Genomic DNA, 22,773 nt, shown 5'->3' with positions numbered 1-22,773 from the left:
CTCTTAGGCTGAGTGTCAGGGCTTCATCAACACAGATGCAGAGCAGAACAAGGCTACAATTCTATCAGGCACGGATAGAAAGGCTAGGAAATATGGCGACATAGAGACTCTATGCTATCCAGAGAGCATTCCTGGCACTATTGGGGTATTAGCTACAAGACTATTTCTAAAAGCTAGAGAGAGTTTCTCAGAGTGTAGTCCATGGATACTCTGGATTGAATTATAAAGTGAAAGTGTTATGAATACAGATTTTTTTATCTTTCTGGTTGGCTAAAGAGCTCATGAATTGTTTCTCTCCCAAATGACAATGCAGGCATGCAAATCAGTAGTAGAAAATTGGGGCTTATATGGGGAGTGAGGTGTCATTTGTACAGCCCTCGATTTGAAATAAATGAATTGGCTAAAATGACTTACAAGTGGCATTTAAATCTATATAACCATGCAGGAATACCTTAAAACTTTTGATAAATGCAACCTCATGCTAAGTATCCAACTTTTTTTTTCAGAGAAGTTATTTTTATAATGAAGGATAAATGGGTTGCAAAAAAAAAAACAAAAAACAAACCTGAGTCACATGTAGCTTAAACTCAACTAAGTTGCTACAATTTGTGGATTTCTACTGAATCTAAGCATATTCTAGCTTACTTTTCCTCAAAAAGTGATATAGGTAATGAAGTACTTTCTTGGCTAAGCCAATGACAGGGCAATAGCTTGCAAAATCTTTGATTATGAGAACTTTTCTTTTTCATTATAAACATAAAGCATCAATGTTAGTGCACCAGAAAATTACTTAATTTGCTTCAGTCTAAGTGGTGTCTTCATTTTACAATTTAATGTGATAAGAGGAATTTCCTTCATCCTAAGATTAATGCCCAGAATTTTACACTTAAAAAAAAGTTTTAACATTTAGTAAAGTAGCCCTAAAGAATAAATGTAAAAATCACATTATACTTTATAAATAAACTGGAATTTTGTTTTCATATTAAAATATATATACGTAATAAAATGTTAAAGAATAATAATATTCAGCATGTTACCAATTGTAACACTTTGAAAACCAAATTTTAAGTTGTTTTGTTCCTCTTTATGTAGTTAACTAGAATTGATGCAAATGCTACTTGTGACCAGAAAAACTTATTTTCTAAAGCACTTGGAAAAAAATCAAGAAAAGCTACCTCTATAAAATGAAATACCATATGACAAAAAGAATAATGTACATATATGTTTACAAAAGGATGCCCAAATTTTTGAATAAAAAATTATAAAAACATATGATACATATCATTCTCTGATTGACTTATTTCGCTCAGCAAAACACCCTCCAGTTCCATCCATGTCGTTGCAAATGGCAAGATCTCATTCCTTTTGATGGCTGCATAATATTCCATTGTATATATACACCACATCTTCTTTATCCATTCATCTGTCGAAGGACATCTTGGCTCTTTCCACAGTTTGGCTATTGTGGACATTGCTGCTATAAACACTGGGGTGCTTTGGAGGGGTCCTTTGGATCCCCATATTTGTATCTTTGGGGCAAATATCCAGTAGTGCAATTGCTGGGTCGTAGGGTAGCTCTATTTTCAACTTTTTGAGGAACCTCCATACTGTTTTCCAGAGTGGCTGCACCAGCTTGCATCCCACCAACAGTGTAGGAGGGATCCTCTTTCTCCACATCCCCGCCAACATCTGTCATTTCCTGACTTGTTAATTTTAGCCATCCTGACTGGTGTGAGGTGGTATCTCATTGAGGTTTTGATTTGGATTTCCTTGCTATGGTGAGTGCTGTGAATTGTGCAAGACTGTTGAATCACAGATCTGCACCTCTGAAACAAATAATGCAATATATGTTAAGAAAAAAAAAAGAAGAAGAAGAAAACGACAGCAGGAGGGGAAGAATGAAGGGGGGGGAATGGGAGGGGGAGATGAACCATGAGAGACGATGGACTCTGAAAAACTAACTGAGGGTTCTAGAGGGGAGGAGGGTGGGAGGATGGGTTAGCCTGGTGATGGGTATTAAAGAGGGCACGTTCTGCATGGAGCACTGGGTGTTATGCACAAACAATGAATCATGGAACACTACATCAAAAACTAATGATGTAACGTATGGCGATTAACATAACAATAAAAAATTTAAAAAAACAATAAAGCAAGAAAGGAAAAGAGTAGAAGAGTATTAACATACTTTTATAAAAGGATTATTGTTCGAAGGGGGTAGGTAGGTAGATGACTATTACCCTAACACCAGTAGGTTTCTTTGTTTCTCTGCTTTGGTTTGTTTTTAACAGACTCTGATAATCTAAATTTTTTCTGTATAGGGATGTTTATTTTAATAAAGGAATCTTGAATGAAAATGAAAAAAATTATAAAAACATAAATAGCACAATATTTTTTTGGAAAAAATTGCATATATATATTTTTTTCTTTTTAGAAAAAGAGATAGAGAGCATGAGCAGGGGTGGAAGAGCAGAAGGAGAGGGAGAGAGAATCTTAAGCAGACTCCATGTTGAGCATGGGGCCTGATGTGGGGCTCAATCTCATGACCATGAGATCACGACCTAAGCTGAAACCAGGAGTCAGAGGCTTAACCAACTGCATAACCCAGGCACCCCCAAAATGCATAAATTTCTATATTTTTACATGTGTATGTTTGTCTGCAAGAGCAGTCACTAAATCTTAACTGTGGATAGGTTGGGTGATGGGATTTTACCAAATTTAAATTTTCTTTTTATTATTTTCTTACTTGGTTGATGTTATGCATTTAATGCTCCTAAAATGAGAAGTTTCATCTTAAAAAACCAAGATTTAAAAAGGAAAATAAAAAAAAGTCAAACAAACTTCAATTCATTATCATTAAAAAATACAATAAGGATTTTTGCTTCAATATTCATCAGGAATACTGGCCTGTAATTCTTGTTTATTGTGATGTTGCTTGTTTGATTTTGGGACCAGAGTAATGCTGGCCTCATAAAATAGATTTGTAAGAGTTCCCTTCTCTTCTATTTTTTGGATGTATTTGAGAAAAATTGGTATTCTTTAAATGTTTGGGAAAATTCACCAATGAAGCCATCAGGTCTTGAACTTTTGTTTGCTCCTTACTTGTAAGCAATCTGTTCAGATTTTCTATTTCTTTATGATTCAGTCTTGGAAGGTTGCATGTTTCTAGGAATTTATCTATTTCTTGTAGGTTGCCCAATTTGGTATATATTTGTCGATAGTAGTTTCTTATGATCCTTTGTATTGCTGTGGTATCAGTTGTAATATCTTCTTTTTCATTTCTGATTTTATTTATTTGAGTCCTCTTTTTTTTGTTTGTAGTCTGTATTTAGTTTATGTCTGTGCTAATCTTTTATTATTTCTTTTCTCTTACTAAACTTCGGCTACATTTGTTCTTTTTTTTTTTAAGTTCCTTGAATTATAAAATTAAGTCAACAAAATATTAGCAAACCAAATTCAATAATATAGTAAAAGAATCATACACAATGATCAAGTGGGATTTATTCCAGGGATGCAAAAATGGCTCAACATCCACAATTCATTCAATGTGATACACCACATTAACAAAATAAAGGATAAAAATTATATGATCATCTCAATAGATACATAAAAAGCATTTGACAAAATTTGACATTGATTTATGATAAAATAATCATATTTTTCTGAACAAAGTGGTATAAAGAAAAGGTACCTCAACATAATAAAAACCACATATGGCAAGTTAACCTCATATTCAATAGTGAAAAGTTGAAAGCATTTTCTCTAAGATTGAGAGTAAGAAGGATGCCCAGTCTTGCTGCTTTTATTCAACATAATATTAGAAGTCCTAGCCTGAGCAATTAAGCAAGAAAAATAAATAAAAGGCAGGCAAATTAGAAAGGAAGAAATGAAACTGCCACTATTTGCAGATGACATATTACATATAGAAGACCCTAAAGACTCCATCAAAAAACTGCTAGAACTAATAAATGAATTTGGTAATGTTGCAGGATACCAAATCAATACGGAGAAATCTGATGCATTTCTACATACCAATATTGAACTACTAGAAAGAGTAATTTTAAAAAATCCCACTTACAACTGTATCAAAAAGAATATAATACCTAGGAATGAATTTAACTAAGGAATAAATGCCTGTATACTAAACACCACAAGTAATTAAGGAACAAAATTAAAGACACAAATAAACAAAAAGATATTCCATGCTCATGCATTGGAAGAATTAACATTGTTAAAATATCCATACTACCCAAAGCAATCTACAGATTCAACACAATCCCTATAAAATTTCTAATAGTATTTTTCACCAAAACAAAACAGTCTTAAAATTTGTATGAAACCACAAAAGACCCTGAAAGCCAGACCAATATTGAGAAAGAATAATAAAGCTGGGGCATTATACTCCCTAATTTCAAATTCTATTAGAAGCTATGGTAATTAAAATAGTATGTTATTGTCATAAAAACACAGATCAATGGAATAGGATAAAAATCACAGATAAAACTCATGCATATATGGTGAATTAATTTATGACAAAGGGGCCAAGAATATACAATGGGGTAAGGACAGTCTCTTCAATAAATGGTGCTGGGAAAATTGGAAAGTAACATGCAAAACAATGAAACTATTTTAGACCATACATAAAAATGAACTCAGAATGGATTAAAGACTTGAATATGAGAACTGAATCTATAAAACTCCTAGAAGAAAACATAGGCAGTAACCTCCTTGGCATTGGATTTAGTCATGATTTTTATAAGAATTTTTATAAGAATTTGATGCCAAAAGCAAAGACAGACCATAATGAGGTATCACTTCACAGCTGACAGAATGGCTATTACCAAGAAGAGAAGAAATAACAAGTGTTGGTGAGAAGGTGGAGAAAAGGGAACCCTTGTGCACTGTTGGTGGGAATGTAAACTGGTACAGCCACTATGGAAACCATTATTGAGTTCCTTAAAAAAATTAAAAATAGAACCACTATATGATCCAGCAATTCCGTTTCTGGATATTTATCTGAAGAAAATCAAAACATTAACTCAAAGAGATATATGCACCCTATGTTCATAGCAGCACTATACACAATAGCCAAGATATGGAAACAATCTAAATGTCCATCAATGGATAAATGGATAAAGAAGTGATACACACACACACACACACACACACACACGATAGAATATCATTCAGCCATAAAAAGAATGAAATTTTTGCCATTTGCAACAATACTGATGAACCTCAAGTGGATTGTGCTAAATGAAATAAGTCAGACACAGAAAGACAAACATATGATCTTTCTTATATATAAAATTCAAAACCCAAAACAAATAGAAACAAAACAAAAAAACTTACCAAAAAACCAAGCTCATAGATAGAACATATGTGTGGTTGCCAGAGGCAGGGGATAGGCTATGGAAAAATGGGTGAAGAGAGTCAAAGATAAAAAAATTAAAAATTAAAAAAAAATGAACCCGGGCAGAAAGCTCATCCCTGAGCACAGTAAATAAATGGCATCTTCTATCATTTTCTGTCCCCTTACCTCACTTTGTGCTTCACAGCATTTATCACTACCTGAAATTGAGCACCTGTTCCCTTGCTGGAATGTGGCCTCCATGAGAGCGGCTCTGTTCTCTAGTATATCCCCTACCCCAGCACAGTAACTAGCACATGCTACGCAATGAATATATGTTGAGTGAATAAAAGAGGGGATGGATGGGTGGATGGATATATGAATGGATGGACAGATAAATAGGTATATGCAGTAGAGGCTGTACCCCAATCACCCTTTCAGGACTAAGGCACCCATTTCCCCAACTACCAGGATTTAAAAAAAAAAAAAAACAATAAAACAAGGCAAAACAAAAACATTTATTTTAATTCTTAGAAGAGAAGACAGACGTGCAATGAGGTCACCACATGTTAGCAGAGCCTCCTCTGCAGAGGCAGTGGCATCTTCTCAATCCAAAACCTTGGGCTTCAATGGGGAAATACACTCTTGCTGTTTCTACTCTTGTCACTTAAGCATAATAATGTTCCAGTGACCCTGGAATATTAAACTAAGTACAGATTTGGGGGGATCTTCTGTGGAAAATCACTTAGGAAGCAACTGCAATCATGTATTAATAGGATATTCACAATCCTCCAAACGGCCATGCAGTATGGTTCACAATGTAAATGAAACCAGCATAATGAATATTTAGAACACAAACATTTCTTTGCTTTAAGTTAGTAGGAAAGAGCTAGAACCCCACACTGCTACTTAATAGATTACTCCTTCAGAGTAATCCATTGCTATAGTGATTTACCTTGCTGATCTATGATAATTTAAAGGGTGTAAATAAAAGAAATAATTTCAAATATTTTATTTTTCTCTCACCAGAGAAAATTACTTTGTTCAGGCCTGCAAATTACATTTGCAGGGGCTGGAGCAAAAGTGCAAATGGAGAGGCACATATCATATATCTAAATAATAAAAATTTATCAATCAATCAAACTAATAAACTATTAATAAAGTATGCTCTAGCATCCTTCTGGGACATATATCCCTACATGAGAACCTGAAAGTCCATGTATTAACTGAGAAGTTGGGGACTTCTGGCTGGTGGCCTACTTCATTTTCTTCCCGTCCCAGTTCAGCACTGTGAGTGGTCTTGACCATGAGCGTGTAGCAATGTTAGGCTGCATGTGTGAGCTCTGTCCACACCTGTGAACAGCTGCACATTGAGCACTCTTCTAGGGTAGGGATGCACACATTGGTGGTACTGTCGGCTCTGGAGAAGGGGCCAAAACAGGCCCTGTATATAAATTTGAGAATTGTTTGTGCAGGAAATTCCAGTGTCCTGGATATCCAGAGTGTAGTCTAGAAAAGGAGATGGTGAAGGCATTAGGTGTCCATCTCCTCTTGACCCCACAGTTATTAGCTTGTGGGACAGGGAAGAGATGGAGGGACTATCACATGTGGGTGGACCTGAGAACGCACCATGCAGATCTTCCATTAAGGAGAGACTTGCAGCCCTGCTACTGGGAATATTCTCAGCCCTTCTGGGATGGCCTCACCTACAGGCAGACAATTTGCCCAAGGCCATGTCCTTCCCCAGGCAGCCCACATTAATGACTGATTAAGGTGGGAATATAAAGTATATATATTTTGTCCCCATGTTGGCAATATTGATTTAAACTCCAGAGCTCCCTTGTGATCAGCCAAGGCTGTCATGGACCCTGAAGCATTCCCTCTACCTGATCTTGCTTTCTTTCCCTTGCTTCCACAGCTGTTGGCCACAAGGGCTTGCTCTTTCTACCAAACCTCCTGCACTAAGCTCTGTCTCAGACTGTTTCCCAGAGAGCCCAGCCTTCCTTACTCCACAGGGTGAGGCTGCTTAAAGTACAAAGTCAGGTCAGGGCATTTCTTGATTGGGCCTACGGTTGCTATAACTCATTTACCTAATGTTAAACAACATTCTCAGAGATCTCCTAGAGATTCTGATATGTAGATTAGGAATGCAGCTGATATATCTGAATTTTAAACAAATATCCCAGATGATTTTGATGCAGGTGGTTAATCAGATTCCATGGGTGACTTTTCACTGTGGTAAACACACTCTTTCTGAGCAATGCTACTAGGTTATAAAAGGAGTCTACAGCCCTTTTCCCTTCTTTTTCCTCAAGTCAGGGAAGAACATATGGCTTTTTGCTTGATACATAATAGCAGGTGATATCACATGAAACAGAGAGAGAAAAAAACCCAGTGCAGTAATTAGCAATATAAAAAATCTTGCCTTGTCCACCTCAGCAAAACTAGGGCATTTCCCGCACTTCTCTTTTCACATTTGCAACCCCCCTTCCACCACGGCCTTACCAATCACTTTTCTCTGTGTTTTTTTTTTTTTCTCTATAGTATTCACCATTCTTTGCTGTACCATCTATTTTACTTATCTAATTATTATTGTCTATCATCATTACTAGGAGTTGAGCTTCATGAAGTCATGAAGGGTGGTCAATTTATTTGACTCTAGAATGGACAGAAAAACAAGGATTTCTCTCTGATTCAATGCTATAATTTTAGAATCTGATGCAGCATCTGACAGAGTAAGTGCTCAATAAATACCTGCTGAATGAGTGATTGAGTTAAATTAATAATGGATCACAGAAAGGAAGAAGTAAGGATGCACCCAATGATGCTCTCATCCTTCCAAAACACAAGAAGTCTTAAAACAACCAACACCAGGGTGAAGAACACATTTCAGAATGAAGCATTCCCACAGAGGACCCAGCACTTTGAAGAAACTGTAGATCTGTGATTCTGGCATATACACAGATAACACAAGCAGCAGAGAGGTGGAGAGATAGCCAGGCACGAATGATGAAACTCTGCACTTTAATGACCATGCTTTTCAAACAGAGGAAATTACAAGAGGCTGACACAGGACAATCACCAGACCTGAAGAAGGGCCGAGAACAACACAGACACAAGTGACAGTTGATAAAGAGGAAGAGTGCACAGACCCAGAACAGAAATAGTTGCTTAACCACTCATGGCTATGAGTTTTACCAATTCACTAGTGAAGAAAGATTGCAAATGTCCTCTAATTCAATTTGTGTATTATTTTGTCTGCTTAAAATTCATGCTCAAGTTAATGGTTTTCTAAATTGAGTGTGGTTTATTTGATAGTGTGATTTCAGTAATCTTCAACTAATCATTTTACTGTTAAGGATAATATCTGAATCGGGCAGCCAGTTTATTTATGTCTGGAGTGGGCAGAATGACAAGTGGAATCAAATCCCAGAGTAAATGCTTGAATATGCTCTTCTGTTTGTGGTGAGACATCCATTAGGGTGGACAAAAAAGGAAAAAGAAAATATTTGCATTTGTAAATGCTACTAAGTTTGATATTGTTGATATTTAATGCTTTTAAAAAGTGCTAAATAATGAATGATGTAAGTCTATAGAGGGAAGGAAAACACAGGTTACTAAAATTATTAGGGAAAATGCTACTACCCTGTATAAACTAATAGTAAGACCTGCTTTTATGTAGACATTAGAATTATATACAGTATATGCATTAATATGTTAATTTGTAATATATTTCTGAGTGGCATGCAATCTAGACACTTTTTTAAATAATTTTCCCCCTCACTTCCTCTTAGGATGATGCCACTTAAAAAACTGTATTCTTACACCTTGTTTCACTTTTATTATTTTCTTTCCTAAGTAAACAATAGTCACTGTACATCAAGAAACACAGTGATCTAGTCAAATTCTTAAAATGTTGTTATTTCTTACATTGAGCTGAAGAAATTCCATCTTCATATGACACAAGAAGTGACATAAGGAGAGAGAAAATTTTCTAGGAAATGAGTTAATAAAAATAAAAATTTGATTAATGCTTCTGTGAACATTTTTCAGAAAAATATAAAAAAACTTAAGTATCTCTTCAGATTTTCTCCAGATCAATGAAAGAATACTCTTGAAATTATTTATTTGAAGATGTATGAAATTTTAAATTGTAGCTCCTTTCAGAGAGATTTTCCACTTGCAAATAATTTAAAATTTGTTTCCCAGGTGATATTTTTTCAACAAGGAGTTCACGTTGAAACCCTATTATAGAACCATGAAGATAATACTTGGTAGAGATATAGATTTATTGCTTCAGGAGAAAAAGAGGTTACCTAATTTTCAAATGGGCTCTAGTTTCCTTTTGAGATTTAGGGACACACTCAGCCTTTGATATGTTGTTTCAATTGGAAAATCTTTTCTATTTGAAACATATAGGTAGGTGACTGGCATATTTAAAAACCATGAGGTCTGTCTCTACAATCAAACACATTTTGTCAGAAATATTTAAATTCTCTATGAAAAGCACAGGGATACCAGGAGGATGAGTAATAATCACCTGTAGTAATAATCACTTAGAGTTTATACTCTATCAGAGGACACCTGTCTAAAAGGCAATACATAATACCGCATGGGCTACATACCTATTATGCTATACAGGGAGATGGTTAATAAGTGCTGTAAGTAAGAGATCACTGTGACATTGTTCGGTCAATAAAGGCTTTGAGAAAGTTTCTCCTCACCTGGACTTTGAAGTGCAGGAGTCAACTCAATTCAGCAGACATTCCTGTATAGTTATGGGCAATTCAAATCGGAAGTGAAATGAAACTAAAGCTTGATGAGTTCTTTCCCTGCTCAGGCACTGTTCTTTGTGCTTAAGCAGCTTTACTTAGAACAAAGTGGTGGTCCTTTTCATCTCTAAATTGCCGATGATGAAATCTGAAGGTTAGAATGATAAGGAAAATTTGTGTCCTAAGATGGCCAGTTGAGCCAGCAAGAGAGTCCCAGTCCTTGGTCTGCCTCCCTGCACACAAATCCAGGTTCTTCTCCCTGCCCCGTTTCACACACATGCCGAAAATGCCAAGTATGCAGAAGTAGAAGTGTATAAATTGCCCCCGGTGTTTGTGCTCAGGGCTCAGACCTTCGGAGGTCACTCTCCTCTGAGCCTGCTGGCATTAGATAAACCTCCTACCCTCCAAGATCTCCAGGTGCCACTTGGTTCTTCCATCGGGTAATCTAGTCCAGGTTCTGTAACATTTGGTTCCCTGACCGGGAAATCCAGCTGTGGTGGCCCATTGTTGCCACCGTTTTGGGGACAACGGCAGGACGGTGACAAAATGAGGGATCATAACAGAGAAGGCATGCCCTGCCTAATTTTTGGCAGATTCTCATCTGGTTGCCTTGGGCTGGCCCTGCTCCACTGTTCCTTCCGGACTCGAGAAGACTTGGCAGGTGAGGACCTGGTCCCGACATTGGATTCTGGTAAGGCCTGGGGCCCCAGGACCCAAACAGGCCCACCCCCACTGGGGTAGAAGGGGAGCCTGATCACCTCCCAGAGACCTCTTAGAGGTCTCAGAGGTAGGGATTCCCAGGGAGGGAATGTAATAACTTCTGGAGTGTGAATGTGTGAGTGAATGTGCAGTCTGACCTGGCTTGCTCAGGTGGACTGATTCTATGACTCCACGGGAGGGCACCCTTAAGGTCCCCAGAAGCCTACAGAGTCTGAGTGGGCCCGTCTGCAATTCCGTGGTGAATGGCATACAGTCTATGGTGGCATCGTAATAGTTTCTGATCGTAGGTCACAACACTGAGACTGCTACGGCTAAGCCTCACCTAAGCTCCTTTGGGACATGGCCAGATGGACATCTGATTGGTCTCCTCACCTCAGGAGGCACCCCCTCCCCCTTGTCTGTCTCTGCGCCACCACACACGGGGACATCACCATGGGGTCAGGGCAGAATAAATCTACGGTTCTAGAGACCATGATCAAAAATTTCAAGAAGGGGCTTTTGGGAGACTAGGAGACTAGGAGTCAGGATGAACCCTGGCAAGTTGAGAACCCTATGTGAATTGGAATGGCCCACCTTTGATGTCGGCTGGCTTCAGAAGGGACATTGGATATCCCAACGATTCATCGAGTTTGGCGAGTCATAACAGGAGAACCAGGACACCCTGACCAGTCTCCGTACATTGACTCCTGGCTAGGAATTGCTCAGACCCTTCCCCTCTGGGTGTGGTTTGCTTACAATAGGCAGGGACAGGCCAGGGTCTTAATTGCCTCATCCAAGCTACCTAAAGAAAATCAGCAAAAGCCCCAGTCTCAACAAATCCTAGTCAGAGATCCCAAGGATGAACCAACCCTGCCCCCACCATATGTACCCCCAAGACGGTCTACACCTGGCCCTTCAGCTCCAGACATCTGCCACCACTGGTTTCACTAGTGCCCCCAGGTCCAGATGATCCACCAGCGCCCCCAGGCCTAAAAGAACCATTTTCTCCAGGACGTGCAGCCAGGCTTCGCCCCAGGCCAGGCTCAAGCGCCCTCCAAATGCCAGTACTATAGACATGGGAACCCAAGAGGCACAATGAAGATGGGATGGTCCAACCGGGCCATTCCATGATGTATTATCAGCCCTTCTCCACCACCAACCTCCTCAACTGGAAACATAACACCCCATCCTACTCTGAGAAACCACAGGCTATGGTAGACCTCATAGAATCCCTCTTCCAGACTGCTCAGTTGGGCCTGGGCACAGAATAGCCTCCATTCTGTGCCTGGACCCTGCTGCCTGGACTAACATGGCCGCACATGAAGAGCGCCCAGCATGGGACTTCACCATAACTGAGGGACAGGCCCATATCCACCAGTACCAGGGGGCCCTCCTCTGGAGAATCCGGGCAGGAGCTAAGAAACCCATGAACATAACTAAGGTATCCTCAGTCACTCAACAACCAGGGGAATCCCCCGGGGACTACTACAGAAGACTATGCGAAGCCTACAGGATATATACTCCATTTGACCCTGAGGCACAGGAAAGCCAACAGATGGTAAACACCTCCTTTGTGTCTCAGGCTGCCCCAGACATCAGAAAAAAAAAACTTCAGAAACTAGAGGGTTTTGCTGGGATGAACATCACCCAACTAATAGAGATTGCCAATAAGGTCTACATGAACAGGGAGGTCGTAGCCAAACAGGAAGCCGACAAAAAGGTGAAAAAGAAAGTCAGCCTCCTCACCACTGCCCTGAAAGAAAAGGAGAACACAAAGATGGGGAGACCCCAACCACTGAAAGGGGGGGAAGCCCAAAACCCCCTTGGCAAGGGATCAATGTGCCTACTGTAAAGAGAAAGGGCATTGGAAAAATGAATATCCCAACTGGGGAAAGGCTCAAAAGCCCAGCTGCTACAAGGAAAAACCCCAAGAGGAGGATCTCATAGGCCTTGTGGGAATGGACTCAGACTGAGGGGGGACCGGGCTCTTTCCTCCTTGGTCCCCATGAGCCCATGGTCAAAATGAAGGTGAGGGGCCAACCAGTGACTTTTATGGTTGATACTGGGGCCGAGTACTCTGTTGTCAGCTACCCAGTGGCACCTTTCAGTAAAAGGACTGCGACCATCCTCGGGGCCACCGGGATGCAGGCCATACAACAGCCTTTTTGCCAGGCTAGCCAGTGCAAACTCGGGGGCCACAAGGTCCAACATGAATTCCTTTATCTGCCTGATTGCCCCATCCCTCTCCTGGGCTGAGAGAGTCTCCAAGCTTAGGGCTCAGATAACCTTTGAGCCCACTGGACACACTAGCCTCCGACTGAACCCAAGGCAAGAGCAGACGGGGTCTCTAATACTAGCAATTGCCACACCAAGGGAAGAGAATGGAGGCTATTCTGTGCCCAGGCCCAACTGAGCAGCATGCCGGCATTCAGTTTTGCCTTCCCTTCTGTATGGGCTGAAAACAACCCACCTGGACTAGCCCGGAATTGGGCCCCTATTGTTGAACTGATCCCAGGAGTCCAACCTCAGAGGCAAAGGCAACACCCCCTTCCACAAGAAGCTAAGATTGGCATCCAAGAACATCTGGCCAAACTCAAGGAAGCAGGTATTCTAGTCGAATATGAGTCAGCCTGGAATACGCGACTCCTGCAAGTCAAGAAGCCAGGAGGGGGATACCGACCAGTTCAGGACCTGTGTGGGCCATCAACAAGGTGACCATCTCTCTGCACCCAGTGGTCCCAAATCCATACACCCTCCTCGGCCAAATCCCAGGGTCGGCCAGATTGTTCACTTGCCTAGATTTGAAGGATGCCTTCTTCTGCCTCTACCTAGCTCCCCAGAGCCAGCCACTATTTGCCTTTGAATGGTCTGAACCTGATACAGGGTGCCAGATGCAACTGACTTGGATGCGCCTCCCGCGGGGCTTTAAAAACTCACCAACCCTCTGTGGGGAAGGGCTGGCCACAGACCTCGCCAGCTTCCCAAGAGAGGCCACACGATGCACCCTCCTCCAGTATGTAGATGACCTCCTCCTTGCCAGTGACACACAAGAAGACTGCAGAAAAGGCACAAAGGCCCTCCTACAGCTCCTGTCAGACTTGGGATACTGAGCCTCATGGAAGAAGGCACAAATCTGCCAACAACAGGTCCAATACCTTGGTTTCGTCCTCACCCAGGGGAAAAGAGAACTAGGGCCAGAGAGGAAAAGGGTCATCATCTCCTTGCCACAGCCCCAGACAGAAAGGGAACTACAAGAATTCCTGGGGGCTGCAGGATTCTGCCGCATCTTGACCACTGGGTTCTCGGCAATAGCAAGACCCCTTTATGATCTCTTAGGGGCACCAGATTGAGAACCCCCTGCCTGGGCTGAGGAAGCAGAAGCTGCTTTCACAGAGATAAAGACCACCCTGGGGCGGGCTCCAGCGGGGCCTACTAGATGTAGAAAAACCCTTCAATCTTTGTGCATGAAAAGGAAAAAATAGCACTCGGGGTACTCACCCAGACTGTTGGACCCTGGCAATGGCCAGTTGCTTACCTGCCAAAAAAGCTGGACCCCATGGCAGCGGGATGGCCACTGTGCCTCAGGGCGCTGGCAGCCACAGTCTTACTCATCAAGGAGGTGGACAAACTTACCCTGGAGCAAGAACTTAACATCAAGTTCCCTCATGCAGTTGTGTCCCTCATGAACGCACAAGGACACTGCTTCCTTTCCACCTCTCGGCTAGCGCAATACTAAGGGCTCCTCTGCGAAAACCCAAGGGTCACCCTCAGAACAGTAAGGACATTAAATCCAGCAAATTTTCGCCCCATGGAAGAGGGGGAACCAGACCATGACTGCTCTGAGGTGACTGATGAAGTCTAAGCGTGCTATCCAGATCTGCAGGATCAAGCCATAAAGAATCCAGAGCTCACGCTGTTCAGTGATGGCAGCAGTTATCTACAAGAGGGTGCCCGGGAAGTGGGTTATGCAGTAACCACAACCACTGAAGTCCTAGAAGCTAAGGCATTACCAGCTGGATGGTCAGCTCAATGGGCTGAATTATGTGCCTTAGTCCGAGCCCTCACCCTCGATGAAGGCAAGCGAGTCAACATCTATACTGACTCTCAGTACACCTTTGCCACTGTACATATACATGGAACCATCTACAAGGAAAGGGGTCTCCTAACCACAGCAGGAAAAGCTATCAAGAACAAGGAGCAGATACTGAGACTCCTCGAAGCCATCTGGCTTCCAAAAGAAGTAGCAATCCTGCACTGTAAGGGACACCAGAAAGGAGACGACCCCATAGCACGAGGAAATTGTCTGGCAGATGAGGCAGCCAAGACCACAGTCAGTGAGGACATGGACAGAGCCCCTTCCCTCACCATGGCCCTAACACCCTTGGAAGAAGTCCCTCCACCCAGTTACACTAAAAAGGAAAAGGAATGGGCCATGGCTGAGGGGGCCACTCTGACTGAAAAGGGATGATGGATGATGCCAGTCGGGTGCATCTTTGTTCCAACAGCAACTGGAGGGCATCTAGTCAAGGAAAACCACCAACTCACTCATCTGGGAAAAACTACATTGGAGGCCCTTCTCACGAAGCACTACTATGTCAGTCAGCTGCCAGCACTGTGCTGAGCAACGAGTGAATGATGCATAACATGTGCTAAAAATAATGCTCTGTCTGCACCATGGCCCCTGCCAGGTGTCCAGAGGATAGGAACAACCCCCTTCAAAGATCTAGAGGTAGACTTCACAGCTGAGCAGGGGGGTCAGATATCTCCTAGTAATAGTATGCACATACTCTGGGTGGGTCGAAGCCCTCCTGACCAGGACGGAGCAAAGCCGGGAAGTAGCTAAAGTCCTCTTGTGGGAGATCGTGCCCCGGTTCGGCCTGCTATTAACAATCCATAATGACAATGGACCCGCATTTGTGGCAGACATTGTACAGGTCTTGACCAAATCTCTCACCATCACCTGGAGACTCCACACTGCTTACTGGCCCCAAAGTTCAGGGAAAGTAGAGCGAATGAATCACACCCTCAAGGAAACCTTAACAAAGTTTTGTCAGGAGACTAACCTCCCATGGCCAGATCTGCTGCCCCTAGCTCTCCTGCGTGCTCGCTGCACACCTGGGACATCAGGTTTCTCCCCATTCGAATTAATATATGGATGGCCTGCCCCGTGCTTGGAAAGCCTTCCAGGAAACTTGCATCATGTTGGAGATAAAGGGATAAAGGAGCAGCTTCAGGCCCTGGGGGCCACTTTAAATAAATTACAAAAGTACACCATTGAGAGGGCCCCAATCTCCTTAGGGTCTCAGGTACACTCCTTCCAGACAGGGGACTCAGTTTGGGTCAAAGATTGGAAGAAAGACCCCCTCAAACCACAGTGGACAGGGCCCCACACTGTTGTTCATGTTCACTCCAAGCCTTACAGTTAACCCCCAGAGTCAGATGGAAAATAACTTGCCCTGGCGCATCCCTGGGTCCCCCATCCACACCCAGCAAACATCTATAGCGCAACTGTTAGGTATGATTAATACCTCCCACCAAGCACTTAACCACTCAAATCCACCCCTAATATCTGACTGCTGGATCTGTATGAAGCCAGGTCCCATCCAACACCTAGGTATCATCCTCAACTAATCTACCATGCCACCTCCCATCTCGGCACCGGGGACCTCAGATTATCCCTTTCTGGCTCCAGTACCACAGTATGGCAACTCTTCCTCTCCCATCATGGGCCACAGTCAGGTCTGTGCACGTCACAACACTTTTCTGGCCTGTGATCAAGGTGTATACATCTGCATCACCCTGCATGATCAGTCATGCATGCTTGTCAGTCTCTTACCCGATCTTTCAGTCCTCCCTGGGAGCAATGCCCCACTCACATGGAGACCTCCTAGCTGCCCTCAATGCTCCCCCATGGCCATCCCCCTTATTGTAAGCCTGCTGGCCACATCAGGTGTTGCCCTCGGCGCCACTGGCGTCGGGATGTCTCAGGTTCAGTACCAGGGGTTAACTCAACAACTCATGGCAGATTTTCTGCCCTCACTCAGTCAGCCCTGGCCCTGCAGCACCAACTTGATTCATTGGCCTCAGTGGTCCTCCAAAACAGGCGTGGGCTTGACTTGCTCACGGCCGCACAAGGGGGGCTCTGCCTCTTCTTACAGGAGGAATATTGTTTCTCTGCTAATGAGTCGGGGGTGGTCAAGAAACTCTGACCCAATTACAGGAATGAGTACACCACTGGTGGGAAACACTCCAATGGACAATTTGGTGGGATACCCTCTCACAATGGTTCCCTTGTTTTACCCCCCTCGTCAGCCCCCTTCTATTGCTTCTCCTCATAGTAGCATTTGGTTCTTATATTCTTAATGCCCTTACTAGGTTTATCACTACTCAAATTGCTAAAATCAGACTCTAGTTACTCCTTACTCACTATCGCTCCTTAGAAGATGAAAGTGATGCCCTCTAAACTAGGTGTTTAAAAGGGCATCAAAGGGGGGAATGATAAGGAAAATCTGTGTTCTTAGATGGCCGACTGAGCCAGCAAGAGAATCCCAGTCCTTGCCCTGGGGCTCTTCCGGGTTCTTCTCCCTGCTCTGCCTCCCAAGTGCACTAATCCGGGTTCTTCTCCCTGCCCACTTCGCGCATGCACCAAAAGTGCCAAGTATGTGGAACTAGAAGTGTATAAATTGCCCCCTTTGTTTGTGCTTGGGGCCCAGGCCTTCGGAGATCACTGTCCTCTGAGCCTGCCGGCATTAAATAAACCTCCTATCCTCCAAGATCGCTGGGTGCCGCTTGGTTCTTCAGTTGGGTGACCCAGTCCAGGTTCCATAACAAGAAGAGTTGAGGAAACATGCCTAAGGATAAGTAGCAGGTAAAGACTCAGAAATGGGATTCATGTCCAGGTGTGTCTTTTTCCAGAGTCTTGCTCTTCACACTACACCATTATCTCTGCTTTTGAAGATGCAGACACCTAGCAATTAAAAAAGGGTGTGATCTATGCAAAATATGCAGTTAACACTGAATGTTGGATGAAGCAGTACATTCATGTTGAAGAGAATCGAGATGTAAAGAGAGAGAAATTTCAGGTAGACTTGGTGATGTTTGAATTTTATTTTTTTAGGTGACTAATTTGTAGCTATTGATGGTTATCTAGATGTTGTACTGAATTTAACCATTCTTCAAGTAAGTGCTTCTTTAAAAGAAACTATTCTTTTATTTTTTTTTATTGTGGTAAAAAACACCTAACATGAGATCTAACCTCTCAATAATTTTGAAGTACACAGTATAACATTGTTAACTATAAAACACATACCTGTAAAGTAAATCTCCTTTCTTCATTTTTACTTATAATTTTGAAAATCCCTAAAAGTTCAAAATGTTTTACAAAATTGTGGTGTTTAAAATATTTAGTTTGCCTTTTTTTGTATAAGGACTTTCAATATGATTAATGGCTGTTAGTCTAAGTAAATGCTTCTAATAATATTTTTAAAGACATTTTCTACCTTTAAAAGATTTACATATTCTTTTCTCATAGAACTACATTATTTGTGGATTCTGAGGGTGCATTTGATTCTATTAAGAATGTTTTTGGCTGCAAGCAAGAGTATATCTGACTTGCTTAAGAAGTTCAGAAATCTAGTCCAAATTTGTTAAAACCAATCAGTGATTTCAGGGCTGATGCACAGTAGTTTGCAAGGTTTAATGAATTGGACGTAATTGTTTCTAAATATTTAGTATGTCATCCCTTGATAGCATCAAGTCTTTTCTCTCTTCTATACTGCTCATTTCTTTCTGGCTTAAGATGATTGTGGAAACTCCAGACATGAGAATTATGTTCAAAGAAGGAAAAAGGGAAAGGATGGCTCATTTTCAACAGAACAATAAATTCTTGAACAGATTTCCCTTTACATCTCATTGGACAGGACTGTGTCTCATGGCTTCCCCTTGTTGTGACAGGAGGAAAGGCCAGGAAACATTTATGTAAATTTTCTATTCTCTAGAATAGAGGAAGGCATAGAAAAAGGAGTTGAACATGAATATTGAGTGAACTAACCAATATTTGTCACAGAATTAGAGAAAAGCACTTAAAATTTTTCAAATGAATTGGTGAAATGATAAACATGTTCTTCTCAAATCCCTTGAGTTGGAGGAAAGGATGAGGCAAGAAGAGAGATATCCAGTGAGTGATACCACAAAGCCTAAATGAAAATAACTGTCCTTACAGCTTGATGGAGCCACTTCCTACCCCATCACACAACTTAATTTTGATTAAATTGTTTTTATTTACTTGGGATTTGAATTCCATAATTACAATTGAGTGTACTTAAGTAATCCTCCCAAAGTATCTTTTTAATTAGTTCTCTTCTCTTGTGAGGTGTTGTGAGAAAATTTAATTTTACTTACTCATCATGAGATACATAAAGAGCTGTGAAAGTACTCTTATGAGAAAGGAAAAAAAAAATGAGAGAGAGAAGAAAAACTAGTGTTTTCTGATTGCCTAGGATGTGATAGCCCATGTTACATAAGTCATTTCATTTACTCTTCACAAAACCCTATCAGGGACAAGTTAATATTGTCCTCATTTTACAGGTGAGAGAACCAAGGCCTAAACATTAGGTAAATTATCCAAGATCACACTGACAGTGAGGGGAAGAAGAAAGGCTTGATCTCCTCTTTGCTCTTATTTAAGACAGAAACCCTCTTGAATTTACCTTCACATTCCCCATGCCCAGCAGAATGTCTGCTTCCCAGAGACAATTAAATGTTTATCCAGTGAATGAGTTTAAGTTCTGTCTGACTCAAAAGCTCATGCTGTTTATATATTGTGGCCTGTTCCACTTCCCAATAATAGTTTCCAATAGTGATGTTCTCCAGTTTTCTAGCACATTCTGAAAGGTCAAAGTTTTAGATATTTGAGGTAACCTAGTAAAATTAGAATTAATTTTCCATCATTTATCTTCATTTACTGTCAATTGATTTTGAGCAACTCACTTAAAAATCCCTGGCCACCTATTATTTTTCATTTTAAAAATAATAACTAACATACTTAGTGCTTTCTAGATGCCAGAATTCTTCTAAGGCTTTATATAAATCAACCCATTTAATCTTAACAATATCACTGTGAGGTATGTGTGGTTATTATCTCTGTTTCACAAATGTGGAAACAGCTGTTGCCACAAAAAGTGTTGCAAAAAAAACCACCCCCAAATTCAATGGCTTAAATTAACAATCATACATTTTCTTGAAGATGTAGGTCAGTTGAGGGATAGCTGCTGTTGGCTGGCTGAAAGTCAGCTGCAGTGTGTTTGGCTAGAATAACTGAGCTCTACTCTGCAAGTTCTCTTCCTTTTCCAGGGTCCAGTAGGTTAGCCTGGGAATATTTTTTCTTTTGGAAATGGCACAATTGCAAGATACAAACCCAAGTGCTTTACAAGCTTCTGCCTGTGCCATCTCTGCTAATATCTCATTGGCCAAAGCAAGATACATGCTCAGGCCTATAGTCAAGTTATGGCAAAATAAGTTTCATTCTTTTCAGTGGGAAGTGGAGGGAAGTTAATATTTCTTTTTTTTTTTAATTTAAAATCAATTAGCCAATATATAGTACATCATTAATTTCAGATGTAGTGTTCAATAATTCATCAGTTGCATATAACACCCAGTGCTCATCACATCACGTGCCCTCCTTAATGCCTATCACCCAATTACCCCATGCCCCCATGCACCTCCCCTCCAGCAACCCTCAGTTTGTTTCTTGTAGTTAAGAGTCTCTCATGGTGACTTCCCATTCAGTTTTTCCTCCCTTCCCCTATGATTCTCTGTGATGTTTCTTATATTCCACATATGAATGAGTGAAATAAGTCAATCAGAGAAAGACAATTATCCTATGGTTTCACTCATATGTGGAAGTTAATATTTCTGAACAATAATTTGTAACAGTAAAAAACTTGGCTATACTCAAATATCTAGTAAGACTAAAGTTAGGATATAAATCCAGGTCATTTGTATCTTAATCTGTTCTTAACACTATACTATATTTTATGACAACTGAAGTTTTAAAAAGTTGTTCACAAAATATTATGTGGTATGTTGACATCAGGCCATATAAAGCCATGCAGACCACTTAGCACAGCACCTGGCCTATAATAAATGAAAAAAAAAAATACTCTGAGATTTAGTTATTCTTCACACAGCTAGATATAAATATTTTAAATACTCTTGTAAATATAATTGAAGTTAACAAAGATTACCTAAGTTGTGTTTACATTCATTGTGAATCAGTCATGAATTGGGGAACAATAGATATTGGCAGATTTCAATTTGTTTGTCACTGAGGTGAGAATACAATGTCCCCATAGAGAAGGTATATATTATTAAAGCCATGCAACTGGCTTTGGGTGAGAGTTCAAGTTAGTTTAGACTTGTGATCCTTTCCTCTTCATTCCACTCATATTTATTGTGTATTTGCTCTGCTCCACTCACTGGACTTACTTCTGTGCAAACAATAATGAATAAGATAAAATCTTTGGCCTCAAGAAGTTTATGGTCTTTAACAACTTTTTCTCATTAGAAAGAAGACATAAATAAATGGAAACATATCTCATGTTCATTGGTTGAAAGACTTAATATTGTTAAAATGTTGACACCACTCAAAGTAATCTACAGATTTAATGAAATCTCTACAAAAATCCCAATGATGCTATTTGAAGAAATAGAAAAACCCATCCTAAAATTCATATAAAATCTCAAGGACTTCAAATGGCCAAAATAATCTTGTAAAAGAAGAGCAAATTAGAGGATTTACACTTCCTGATTTACACTTACTACAAAGCTACAGTAATTAAAACAGTGTAGTATTGGTGTGGTATTGTCATAAAGACAGGTATATAGACTAATGGAATAGAATACAGAGCCCAGAGATAAACTCCCACATACCTAATGAAATGATTTTCAGAAGGGTGGCAAGACCATTCAATGGTGAAAAGACAGTCTTTTCAACAAATGGTGGTAGGAAAACTGGATTGTCCATATGCAAAAGAATGAAGTTGGACCTCACCCAATGCCATATAAAAAGTAACTGAAAATGGATCAAGAACCTAAATGTAAAACAATAAAATTCTCAAAACAAAAAGTAGGATGAAATCCTCACAACATTGAATTTGACAATGATTTCTTAAATATGACACCAAAAGTGCAGATAAGAAAAAAAAATTTTCATAAAAATTTGAAAATTTTGTACATCAAAAGACCCTATTCAGAGAATTAAAAAGCAACCTATAGAATGGGAGAAAATATTTACAAATCCTATGTCTGATAAGGGATTAATATACAGAATATACAGAGAACACCTAAAACTTAATAACAAAAATACAAATAATCCAATTAAAAAATGGGCAGAGGACTTGAAGAGATATTCCCCAGATATACAAATGGCCAATAAGTATGTAAAAAGATGCTCAATATCACTAATCATTAGGGAATTATAAATCAAAACTATAATGAGACTTTCACACCGGTTGGGAAGGTTACTACCAAAACAACAGAATATTTCAAATGTTCACTAGAATGTGGGGAAATTGGATCCCTTGTGTACTGTTCATGGGAATGTAAAATTGTACAAGTACTGTGAAAATCAGTGTGGCAGTTCCTCAAAAACTTAAAAATAGAATTACCATGTGTCAACTATACTTCAATTTAAAAAAAAGGAAATGAAATCAATAGCTGAATAGTAATGAAACTAGTAATTATGTGACTATATCTTGATGATGATGAAGTGTATAAAAGAACTTTAAAAAATAGAATTACCATGTGGTTCAGCAATTCCACTTCAGTGGATATATCCAAAAGAATTGAAAGGAAGTTCTTGAAGAGATATTTGTACACCCATGTTTTTGGAAGTATTATACATAATAGCTAAAACATGGAAACCCAAGTGCCCATTAACTGATGAAAATGGATAAG

The sequence above is a fragment of the Neomonachus schauinslandi genome, chromosome 2, assembly GCF_002201575.2.
Source record: "Neomonachus schauinslandi chromosome 2, ASM220157v2, whole genome shotgun sequence".
In the NCBI taxonomy this organism is placed as follows: domain Eukaryota; kingdom Metazoa; phylum Chordata; class Mammalia; order Carnivora; family Phocidae; genus Neomonachus; species Neomonachus schauinslandi.
The sequence above is the reverse complement of the archived record's forward strand: the minus strand, read 5'-3'. Positions refer to the sequence as shown.